Genomic DNA, 11923 nt, shown 5'->3' with positions numbered 1-11923 from the left:
GTGTCAGTGAGTCATAGAGTACAGATAGAAATCTAGTTCTCCTCTGTTATTTGTGTTTTCTCTGAGGCAATCTGCAGTAACAGGCCCAACAATCTAAGAAATTCAGTTTGTTTGAATAGACATAAGACATTCTTATTAAAACCCATTAGTCAAGATAATATGATGGTTTAACATTATGTCCTCTTTGCAAGTGTTAGATGTTGATGATTTAAAATATTGTTTAGCATTCATCACAGATTTTCTAAACACAGAAATTTGGGTGGGTAAAGTAGGAGGAGAAGCTCTGCTAATGATCAGATAAAATAACAAATTGATTCATTCAAATATTGACAGATGTTGCTGAAGGGTGAAAGAAGCTCAAAAAGCTCAGTGAGAAGTAAGCTTATATTCTCATTTCAATTGATACATATATATAAATGTATTAATACAACCTGCCATTTGTTTTGCCTGCTTTATTTCCCCTTGTATTTCTTTACTTCAGAAGAAAAGATTAAAGAAGAAAATGCATAAAAGTACACAGGAACAGATAAGAGAAGCAAAATCCTTACACAACATGCATATGGAAAAGTAAGTAAAAAGGGTCTTCTTTCCTGTACCTTATACCTAGGAATAATTTTATTGTGTTTCAGAGTAACAGATTTATAACTAGACAGGGCCCTTCTGTGGATTTCTCCACTGATTACCTTTCCAAATGATCATTAAATTCAATAGAGCTCAATCAGGGGGTACTTCAATAATAGTTTAGGCAGTGCCTTCTAGATAAAAAAGATAAGAGCTTAGGAGATAGTTAAATCACCACTATGTGAACTGACCAAGATCCTTAATTCAGATCACGTGGTGAAAACAAAGCTTGTGTCATGGAGATACCTGACCTTTGTACAACAGCTGGCAAATAGTTTCCTCCTAAGAGTATAAAAATGTTGGGAGTTCATTTTGAAGTGTGAGGTTCCAGATTAGTTGGTATAATGATCTGTTGTTTCAAGAAGATAAAGATGGTCTGCTTCTGCACCCTGGATGTGGTGCATCAAGAGTTATGTGGGCTCATGATTCTTTACACTCTTTACAAAATGTGTGAGCATTTTGTAAGCTTGTTGAAAACTTATGGAAGTAAATACCATGCCTTACTGTACCTTTTGACCACTAGCACCCTGCAGAGTTGCTACAGTTATAAGCACTACATTATCAGTGTTTCTTCACAAACCACTATCTGTATAAAAAGGGTTACTCTGAAAATAGAATAATTTGTTGAAACAGGAGCCTGTAGACATGATGTAACAGGCAGTTTTTTAAAAAAAAAATTTAGAGTCATCATCAGTGATAGAGAAGACTTGCAGACTCCAGGTGTTACCAGACCCAAGTCCAGGCACCTCATCACTGGAAAACCAGTAGTCAAAAGATGTGAATTAATGGGAAAGAAATCAGGTTTACTGAAGGTCCAGCACACTGGGGGATTGTGGGGCTGTCATCTTCATAGTGCCCTCTTGGGGATCTCAGGGTCACAAAGTGTTTTTATAAGGACAGAAAGATGGGATTATGAGGTACTGGGAGGGAAGGTTTCTCTTAGCAGGATTTTTGTCATCCAGGGTGTGTCTCCTTTTCTTCATTTTTGAATTGACCATCACAATGGAGCTTGACTTTCTGGGGCTAGTACCTGTACTTTCTTTAAATAGATAAATTTATTTCTGCATGTAAAAAGTCCACAGAAATTTACTTGCTTTGTGTTGATATATAACTAAAGACTAAGAAGAGGCATGACACATTTGATTTTATCTGAGGATCACCAGATGTTCTGGGTTTTTTAAAGGTGGTTATTTAATTAGAGTGCCATGTGAGGGAGAGATAAGCCTAATAGCCCACTTTATTTCATGAGTGATCCCACTCAGAGTGCAGGCGGTCATTGTTTGTGGTAATGGTAAGATCATCGATGTCTGCCCTTCCCTTCTCAGGTTGACTGCTCAGCTAGAACCCTCCATCAAATACTCACTCTCCCTTCTCCTTCCTCCCTTTCTTCTTCTGGGAGAGAGATGCTAGTCTACATAGTAGAAAAACAAAACAGAAAAATTATAATAAAGATTGTCCTGAGTTTATGAAATGTATCATTTTGTTATCTTCCATTTGCAAATCACAGAAAATCCAATTAAAACAGGTTTAGACAAACAATAAGAAATAATATTTTGTATAGCTGAAGTATTTGGGGGAAGAGTGGACTGCAGATCCAGTAGCATCTAGGGACTCATCAGGGTACAATTTCTCTTCACTTTCATTTTTGCCTTCTGCCATGTGTGTCCCATGGTCAGACAGGCTCTTCCCTCATGGAAGCAGCTCCAGCCTCCCGTCCCTTCTGGGTTTAGAGCCAGAAGAACAGAACTTTCCTCAGGAAGTTATCCAGGCCTAGATGTGTTCTAATCTTATCCTGAATGGAAGTGGAGGGGGCCTGGGTCTTCTGGACTCAGTCCTTCTTAGGCACTTATCTGCAGAAATGTCAGTGCACACAGTGACAAGGTGACCAGCAAGTCCACTGCAGTACTCATGGACCCGGGGAGGCTGTCACTGCCAGCCTGGGAAGCAGCAGGTGAGAGGAGGAGATGCTGTGTTCAACTGATGGCAGGCTTTTCATATGTCTCTAGGAAACCGTTTAGGGCTTTAGACTGATAGCACTGGGGAGAACAGAAACTTAATAAAGACTCTTTTACAGACCTTCAGGTGGACGAGCAGACCCAGCACAAAACCTACTCCTCCTGTAAACTTCACCTTCCATTAGATTTGTGCATGGCAGTGCCACTCTTCAAGGCCACTGAGCTGATTTTCTGTGGGCTCTGAGGTCACATGGCCATTCCCCTAAAAACTCCTCTGGTTGGAATTGTGTGGCTGACTCACTACCTTCCTCCTCTTCAATACCCATGATGCATTATGTACAGAGGATTTGCAAATGTGAAAATATGTGCAGACACCATGAAGAGCAGTGTGAATGTTCTTTGAAAGAATAAAAATAGAACAACCATATGGCCCAGAAAGACCACTTTTGTGTACATTTAAAAGAAATGAAATCAGCATGTGGAAAAGATGTCTGTACTCATGGGTTTGCTGCAACACCCTTCACAATAGGAAGGGACAGAATCCATCTTAATTTCCTGTGGGTGAATGGATGGATGGATAAGCAAATTGGCAGGTGGCCTGTGAAATATTTTTCAACCCAAAAAGGAAGGAGATGCCAGGACTTTCAGTAACTTGAGTGACCCTAGAGGACACTGTGCTGAATTACATAAGCCAGGCACAGAGAAATCTGGCACAACCTCACTTACATGGGCAATCTAAAAATGTAATCTTACAGAGGTTGAGAATAAAATGTGGTCAACAGGGGTGAGGGTAAAAAATAGGTGTTGGTCAAAGCTATATGGGCACATGTATGCCAGGTGAGTGAGACCTAGAGATCTGCACCCTAAGTGCATGTAGTTAAGAATGTGGTCTTTTGCCCTTAAAACCTGTTCAGAGGACAGCTCTCTGGTTAAGTATTTTTGCAATACAAAGCAAAGCACACAGGGGAGCATGAGGAACACCCTGTGGCCCCAGGGTGTTCCAGGTGTGTGTAGTGGCCAGCCCACTGAGGTGCCATCAGATAGAAGGAATTATTTGTTTTTATTGTGCCTCCTACTAAGGCAGGGGTCATGGAGTGGCAGTGAAGGTGGCTTCTCCAGGGGCCAGGAGGCATCTTTTCCACCTGAGCTCCTAAGTAGACTCAGCTGCTCAGGCTGAACCCTTTCCACCTGCCCGCACCCTCCTCACTGCCTGCATCTGTGGGAGATGGGCTGCATGTGCACATAGATCTTTGACCAAGGGGCAAGGACTGGGAATGTAGCCCTGCCCTGCTCTTCAGTCCACAATGGAATTTGAAAAAGGGTCCCAGAACTGGCTGCTGCCCTCTTTTTCTGCTCTGCTTTTCTGCTCTGTTCTACTTGTTTTTATCATAAGTAGATTAGTAACAAATCCCCTGTTTTTTTTTTTTTTTTTTTTTTTTTTTTTTTTTTTTTTTTGTGTGTGTGTGTGTGTGTATGACAGGATTGCTTTAGGCGTGAGCCTAAGCAACTCCATTTTAAAAAACCTGCAGTTTCACCAGGCACACCCACAGATCCCTCCAGTATGGCCTCAAAGAATTTCTTTCCCTTACCCTGATAAAAAGAGTGAAGCCCTTATCAGGCTGTCCTCACCTGACAAAAGGGAAAGGTGAGAAGATCAGGGTGGAGACCCAAAGACCAGATGTTTCTGACCCCAGGGCGAATGATGTCACTGAGTAATCTGGTTTTAGCTGATAAAGATTGAAAGGGAGGTAAAAAAACAAACAAACCCAAATTTAGTATAAGTGATAAAGCAAATGAACCAGGATTTAGCCAGCCAAAAAATGAAATCCCAGTGTCAATGGAGACCATCTGGATGTCTGGACTTTCCCCCTGTCTGGAGGTAACAAGGCTCTTTTTCCTTCCCAGTGAGTTGCCACCAGACATAGCTAGTGGGGCTGGAGCAATATATCCATGCTCAGAAATGACAACACCATCCCACAGCACAGCACCACTGGGGACTTGTGAAGCTATAATGAGGCACCTCTGACCCTCAGTTGAGGGTGTTTCTAGTGGAAGTGCAGTTGGCAGTTTGAACTCCACCCAAATCTATCAGTAATGAGCTTGCATTGAGAAAGCTGGACTTGCTCCTCCATTGGGTGAAAATGGAATGTGCCTCTCACCTCCCAAAGGAGTGGTACCAATGTGACCAATGTAAATAGAGGAAGTTGGTGCCTGCATCTTCATGATGGAGTGTTAACCCTCTGTTTTCTTCTAGAAGTTGCAAGGTTTCTATTCTAATTCCCAAGTTTTTGGTTCATTTAGACTTGACTTTTGTGCAGGGTGAGAGACAGGGGTCTAGTTTCATTCTTCTACATATGTACATCCAGTTTTCCCAGCACCATTTATTCATGTGGACACAGAGGAATGGGCATGAGGGCTCACTGAAAGTGGAGTCCTCAGGGAATGAGGCCCAGAGACAGCCCAGCCTCTGGAAGCACAGGCTGTACCTATAGCTTCAGGGGGACACTGCACAGTGAGCCGGGAAGGATGGAGAGAGCAAACCTGTCACTGAGGGGCTTTCATGGCTTCTTATCCTGAAGAGCAAATCATGTATGAATTTTGCAGAAAACCCTTATGTGTTTGGTCAACATTATGATGTGCTGAGGCATCACCAAGAATTAATGGGCATGTGAGAACAGAAAAGAATGGAGTCAGACTCCCTACATCACTTCACACACACACACACACACACACACACACACACACACACACACAAACACCCTCAAAATATATCACAGAACTCAATACAAAATTAAAATTACAGACTCCTAAAAAAATAGGAATACGTTATTTTGGCCTTACATTTAGAAGTGATTACTAATTTAAGGCACTAGCTATGCAACAAAAGAAGTAATAAGTAACAACCAACAATAACAAAAAAGAAAAAAAAAAGAAGTAATAAGTAAATTAAACTTTATTGAAAATTATAGCTTTTGAGCATCAAAGAATTCACTAAGAAAATGAATTGACAACTCACAAAATGGAAGAAAACATTTGCAAATCATAGATTATAACTCAGAAATGATTGTTACCCCAAATATAGAAAGAACTGTTACAACTAAACAACAAAGAAAATCCAATAAAAAAGTATCCAAAGACTTGAATATGTACTTCCCTAAAGATCATTATGTTTGATAAGTAGTCATCATTTATCATTTATCATTAAGGAATTGCAAATCAAAGTCATAACAAGAGAACACTTTATGTGTAGAAGGATGGCTGCAATCAATGACATGGACAATAGCATATGTTCTCAGGGACAAGGATACACTGTGACCTGGTGAAGAAATGTAAAAGATGTGCCTGTTTTCTAGCACAGTCTGGAAACTCCTTCCATGGTAAACACAGACTTACTAAATGACCCAGCAATACCACTCCTGGTTGTACATCCAAGAGAAACAAAGCTATATGAGTGTTCACAGCAGCATTATTCAAATAGTCAAAAAGTACAAGTGACTAAGTCAACAAACAAAATAGTTTAATAAATAAGGCATATCCATCTAATGGAATGTTGTTCTGCAATAGAAAGGAATGGAGTACTGATGACATGCTATGACATGAATGAACCTTGAAAATATTATGTCAACTCAAAGAAGCCAGTCACAAAAAGACAGGGTCTCACTAAGTTGCTTAAGCCACTGATTTTATCCTTTATGAAGGAAGGGTCACTTGGCACTGTGTCTCCCATGCAGACAGCCACACACCTCTCCAGGCACAGTTAGAAACATGCTTACTGAAAAGTTCCTGGGAGAAGACAGATTTCACAGCATGCTTTGCATGGTCCTCTCCCAAGTTACTTGATGCCACAATCCCTTTCAACACCTGTTTCTCTACTAGGTCCTCCAGACAGAAGGCAGCATCTTCTGGAATATTCCTTGTCATGCTATGCCATTACCCTGCCCAGACTTTTCCATTCCTGCCTTCCTCTGGACCTCACCAGAGAGCCACTTTCAAGGTTGCTCAGGGCAGAGCACACTACTCTCGAGGAGTATGCCCTGCAGCCTCAGAAGATGCTATCCTTAGAGGCATGGGATAATGAAAGAAAGGGGACTCAGGAAAAAGTGCATCATGTAATTTATATCAGAGAATTTTGTTATGGTTACATAAAATATATTCATATTTTGAATAGAGGTTTACATGTTCCAAAGGAATTGTCATTTCTTATTTCCAGAACCTGTCAATTTAAAACTCTAACAATAGGAGGCCACGTTTTTTATATTTTTGACCTTCATAAAGTTGTATGTTAAAAAAAAAGTTGCATGTTGTCCTCTGACCCAATATTAATATAGTTAATGCCATAATGACTCATTCAACCAAAATTTCAGGCAAGGATTTATGAGCAGCATGCCATCACCAACCAAGCCCTCCCAAATGAATCCTCAAATGGACACCTCACCAGGCTGGATATCCTGGGTTGTGGAACCATCTAAAACACCTATTGAAATTAGGCCACCTGCCATCCTTACTGAGAACCCACCTGTACGTTTTCCTTTAGACCCACAGCTCCCTCACTGGTACACCTGAGTTGTTTATTTTCCATTTTAAATGTTTGATTGTGGTTAAAATATACATATCATAAAATTTTCTATGTTAACCATTTTTTAAAATAGTTTTTTTTTAGTTGTAGACAGACATGATACCTTTTTTTTTTATATATGGTGCTGAGGCTTGAACCCAAGACCTCACATGTTCTAATGAGTGTTCTATCACTGAGTTACAAACCCAGCCCTCATTTTTTTTAACATACAATCCTTTTACTCAATATGAATACTCTCTAATCCATAGAATATTTGAGGAATATTGATATCACTGAGTGTATAAATTTAATTCATTTCAACAAAATTCTACCATACCCATTTCCTCTAGTGGAGAAGAGTAGATGCTCGCCAAGTGCAAGAAAATATTTCAGGCCTTTGGTAAAACCACTATAGAATCAAAGAATCCCTGTAATGAATACAACATTAGAAAATAATTCAGATCTAATTGTTATTGGTTATATATTTTTGGCTTGTATTTGTTTAATATTGGAGATATTCTCATTTTCTTTTAGATTATTGTTAGTGGTTATTAAAATATAATCATGAGCTGGGGTTGTGGTTCAGTGGCAGAACTCCTGCCTAGCATGTGTGATTTGATTGGGTTTGACTGGGTTTGATTCTCTGTACTACATATAAATAAGTGAATAAAGTAAAGATCTATCAACGACTAAAAAAAGTTTACAAATAAAACACTTAATCATGTACCTATTAGTTTCATTTCCTTTTACTATATTTTTCCACATAAGTCATATAAAAAAGACTATTTCTTTAATTATTACAGCTCAAATATCAAGAAGAGGATTCTTCTTAGTCATGGGAATTTGGATTTTTATAATAACAGCCCAATTATTTAGGTAAAGTACATATAAGTATGTACTGTATGTATTTTTGTGATGCTCCATGAGTGTTTCCTGGAGGAGGTGGAAGAAGAAAAGGTCCTCTTCTCATGAACCGACTCCTTGGATCCACAGAAAACAATGCACCTCTGATTGGAGGGTAAGATAAGAAAGAAAAGCCAGAGCTAGTTGCTTGGTTTTCAGCAGGGAGAGATGAATCAGGTACATTGGAATCACCTAGATAAACTTTGGTATCATTTCTACTAGATTCAATTTCTGAATATGTAGGTCCATCCATTTTATCCAAAGACAGCATAGTGGAACTTCTGAGTTCCGCTGATCCAGATGGTCTACCATATTTAGAATAACATCCATCTTGCCTTTGTAGAGGAAGATGTGGATCAGAATATGGTTGGCCTGGTGAAGGGATCATTATCCTATGGGCCTGTTCCCATGGATGTTCCAGGGACCGTATGTCAGAAGGTGCTCTCTGATGACAAGTTGACTTATCACAATTTGATTCTCTTCTTTCATTGCTAGTTGGATGGTTCAGAGGATTCTCTGGGCCCCTTGAGCCTCTTTCTCCTCCTACTGACACCAAAGTTGAGGGTATGAGTGTACCCTTTTTTTCCAAATGAGAAGGTCTTATTTCATATGAAGGTTGACCCAATGGTGAGGGACCATTTGGAGAATTCTTTTTGCCAAAGGTGTATTTGAAGCATCAAACATAGAAGGATCTTTTCTACAAGCTTAAATTATAACTCTATTTCAGTTAATTTTTGTATATTGTGAGGATTTTTTTCCTTAAATTATTGAGGTATCTTTCAGCACTCCTAGCTGCCAACTCATTACCATGAGCTTTTTTCTCATAGTAAATAATGTGCCCCTGATAAAAACAAATGGTTCTCTCCAATTCTTCTTCAAGATCTTTTGATCGCTTTCTATTGGTCTCCAACAGTTTAGTTGTATGGCTGATCTTTTCTTCCTCTTTGAAAAGTTTCTCTTATTGCTCTATCTGGTAATTTTTCTCTCCTATTTTCTTTGGAGTTTCATTACATTTTTTTGATATAATTCCATCATGACTTTAAGTTTCTGCTGCAGATTCTGATTCTCACTTTCAAACTGTGTATTTTCTGTTTGTCAAGATGCTTGTTCTGTCTTAAGATTTTTAATATGTTCTATCAGGTCTTCCTTTGTTTCAATTACTTCAGATAATAAAGTAAAAATTTGATTTCTTTCTCTTTTAAGGTTTTAAAAGAGGCCTTGACCTTCACATCATTAACCAGTGTCTTCCAAGACCCTTTTGACTGATGTTTTAAGTGAGCACTAATTTCTGATTAAATCTTCAATTCCAAGTAACCATCATCAATTAGGATTTTTTCAAGCATGGGAGCCCAATCTTTTATCTGCAGTAAGTGTTCAGAGAATTAATGTGATTTTATTTGTCTCCTAGAATTTGTTCTGCAAGTACTTTAGAGTGTTCAAATATAATTTTCTGTTTAGTAAGACCATTCACTTTTTCTTTCCATACTTCAACTTCTTGTAAAAGCTGTTTATGACTTTCCTGAAGTCATTCAAAGCCTCTTTTATTGCTAAAGTAATTCTTTGTTTATTCATTTGAAACATTCTCAAGGTTGTTTTAGCTTCAGGTATTTGTGATTTAAAGAATTTTGATTCATCTTCTAGGGACTTAATCCTTTTTGATATATCCACCATCAATTTATCCTGTTGAAAATATTTAATTTTTGTCTTCTTTTAGCTCATTTTCTAGAAAGAGTATTTCATCCTCAAGTTTAGATATGGACCTCTCCAGGATTTCATATATTGCCTCCAAGTTTTCTGTTTTTACTGACTCCTTCACCAAAATGACATCCTTTAAAGGTGACTCTAAGCCTTCATATTCTTTTTGAACAAGGCTAACATTTTCAAGTAATTGACATTTTTCTTGAATTTGTCCAAAAAGTTTTAGAGCAAGTTTTTTTTTAATCTTCTCATGTAATGCCTGCTTCTCATAGACTGATAACTTCTCCACAAAAGCAAAAGAACAACAATAAATCCAATAGCTGTACATATCACCAACTCCCATGGACAGCCATAAGGACTAGGGTGTGTTTCCATGTATTCAGTCAAGGTAGACCACAACCCTACTTACATCTTCCAGGACCACCCCCCAAGTATGGCTGAGAGACAGCTATTGCCTCTCCATCGTGCTAAGGCTACTTTGGCTATTCCCTCCACAACCATACAATCCCCAGCCATGCCAAAATAGGCTGTGAACACTCAGACCTTTGGTCAGGAGAAAACCTGCACCAAGCAATGGAGCAGACCATTTTGTACCAGTGGGGCTGTGGGCATGGGCATGGGCATCCCTGGTCATGGGATCTCAGGGGCCTAGCACACTTACATTGTCTGTCAGGGAAGTCTTCATCACTCCACTATGCTATAAATTCTGAACCAGTGAAGGTTCAAGACAGTCCAAATCAAGACAGAGAGAAGTCCTCTCCAGGTCACCCACCCATTGATTTGGTTTAGGCCAGGCTAAGGCAGAATTTATTATGTGCCAATCTATATAGTCATAATATCACACAGTTTGATGTAACTAAAATTCTACAGCTCTGTAAATTTTCTAAAGAGTTAGTACATCATATATTTATATTTATACCACTTTCCTTTTTGTTTTAATTACTCATTCCTTTCCCTCCTCTCCTGTCCCCTCTCTTTATCCTTCCTTCCTTTCTTCTTTCTCCCTTTCCTTTTCTTTCAGTGTTGGGGGTTAAACTTTAGGGCCGTGTACATGCTGGGCAAGCTCTCTACCACTGAGCTACACCTTCAGCCTTGTTGACAATTTCTACAGAAGTCATCTGAATTATTCCATAGAAAAACTCTTGTGTTAGACATTTGAAAAATAATTTGAGAAGAGTTGCAAACATGGGCATAAATCAGTTTTGATAAGTTATTTTTAAATAGCATACGATATGTAGTGTTTCTAAAAAGAAGTGGAGTTGGTTTTCATGTCAGTTTTTGTAGACAACTATTTATTTAAGAGTTCTTTGAAATCTTTTTGCAGATGTTCTTTTCACTTTTCATAGGATATAAACACTTCTAAGCAAGCTGGTAATTATAAATATATAGCAAAGAGAAGGATAAGATAAGTGAGATCCTGCCTCAAACAAAACAAAATTAAATGTTGCATGGGATTCTCACACAGACAGGGGACACCAGGGTATTCAACAGGAAGCAGTGTTTATTTGTGTGCATCTAGCCTCAGTGCATTCTTATCTGAAGGCTGAACATTTAGTGTAGAAAGTGATCTCTTATATATTCTAGTTAGTTTCCTTTTACATACTAGTCTTTTTCTTCACATGAGGTAATACACATTCCTGATGGACATTCTATTTCTATACTACAAAGTAGCAAGAATGTTCAAGATTGATTTCTGGAGGGCTCACAATGATACAGATGGCATCGTGTTCTTTTTCTTCTGAGATATCTCTACCATAAAATGTAGCTCAGTGGTAAAGAATCCCTGGCTTCTATTCCCAGTACCAAACCAAAGCAAACCAAATAAATCGCAGATGCACTTCATTTAGGGCAGAGAATTTAGCATTATATTGAGTTATAGTGAGCAAAGTTTGCCCTAGGACACTTAGAAGAGCAGCTCTGTATCTTTGACTGGTTTAAGGCCTTTTCTAAAGAGCAGTTTCTGAAACAAAGAAACAACTTCAAGTGAAGTTAGCCGTGAGCAACTCTCTGCCTGCAATCACAAGTGTTCCTAAGTTCCTGCCTGGCAGGTGAACACTTTGTAGGCTATTTCCTAGTGGGGAGAAAAGTCTGAAGGGGGAGAAAACATGAATTCTTGGGTGATTCCCTTCTTCTTTGGCTATTCTAATCAACTTTCTGTCAGTATCTCCAGTATCTAAGATGCAGAGAAGTT

At 38.8% G+C, this 11923-nt stretch overlaps 1 pseudogene; it reads right to left on the bottom strand.

The window, feature by feature from the left end:
• Positions 1–7999: 7999 nt before the first annotated feature.
• Positions 8000–10107, bottom strand: LOC143640801 (melanoma inhibitory activity protein 2-like; annotated as a pseudogene).
• Positions 10108–11923: the final 1816 nt, after the last annotated feature.

The sequence above is a fragment of the Callospermophilus lateralis genome, unplaced genomic scaffold (genome assembly GCF_048772815.1).
Source record: "Callospermophilus lateralis isolate mCalLat2 unplaced genomic scaffold, mCalLat2.hap1 Scaffold_63, whole genome shotgun sequence".
Taxonomy (NCBI): Eukaryota; Metazoa; Chordata; class Mammalia; order Rodentia; family Sciuridae; genus Callospermophilus; species Callospermophilus lateralis.
The sequence above is the reverse complement of the archived record's forward strand: the minus strand, read 5'-3'. Positions and strand labels throughout refer to the sequence as shown.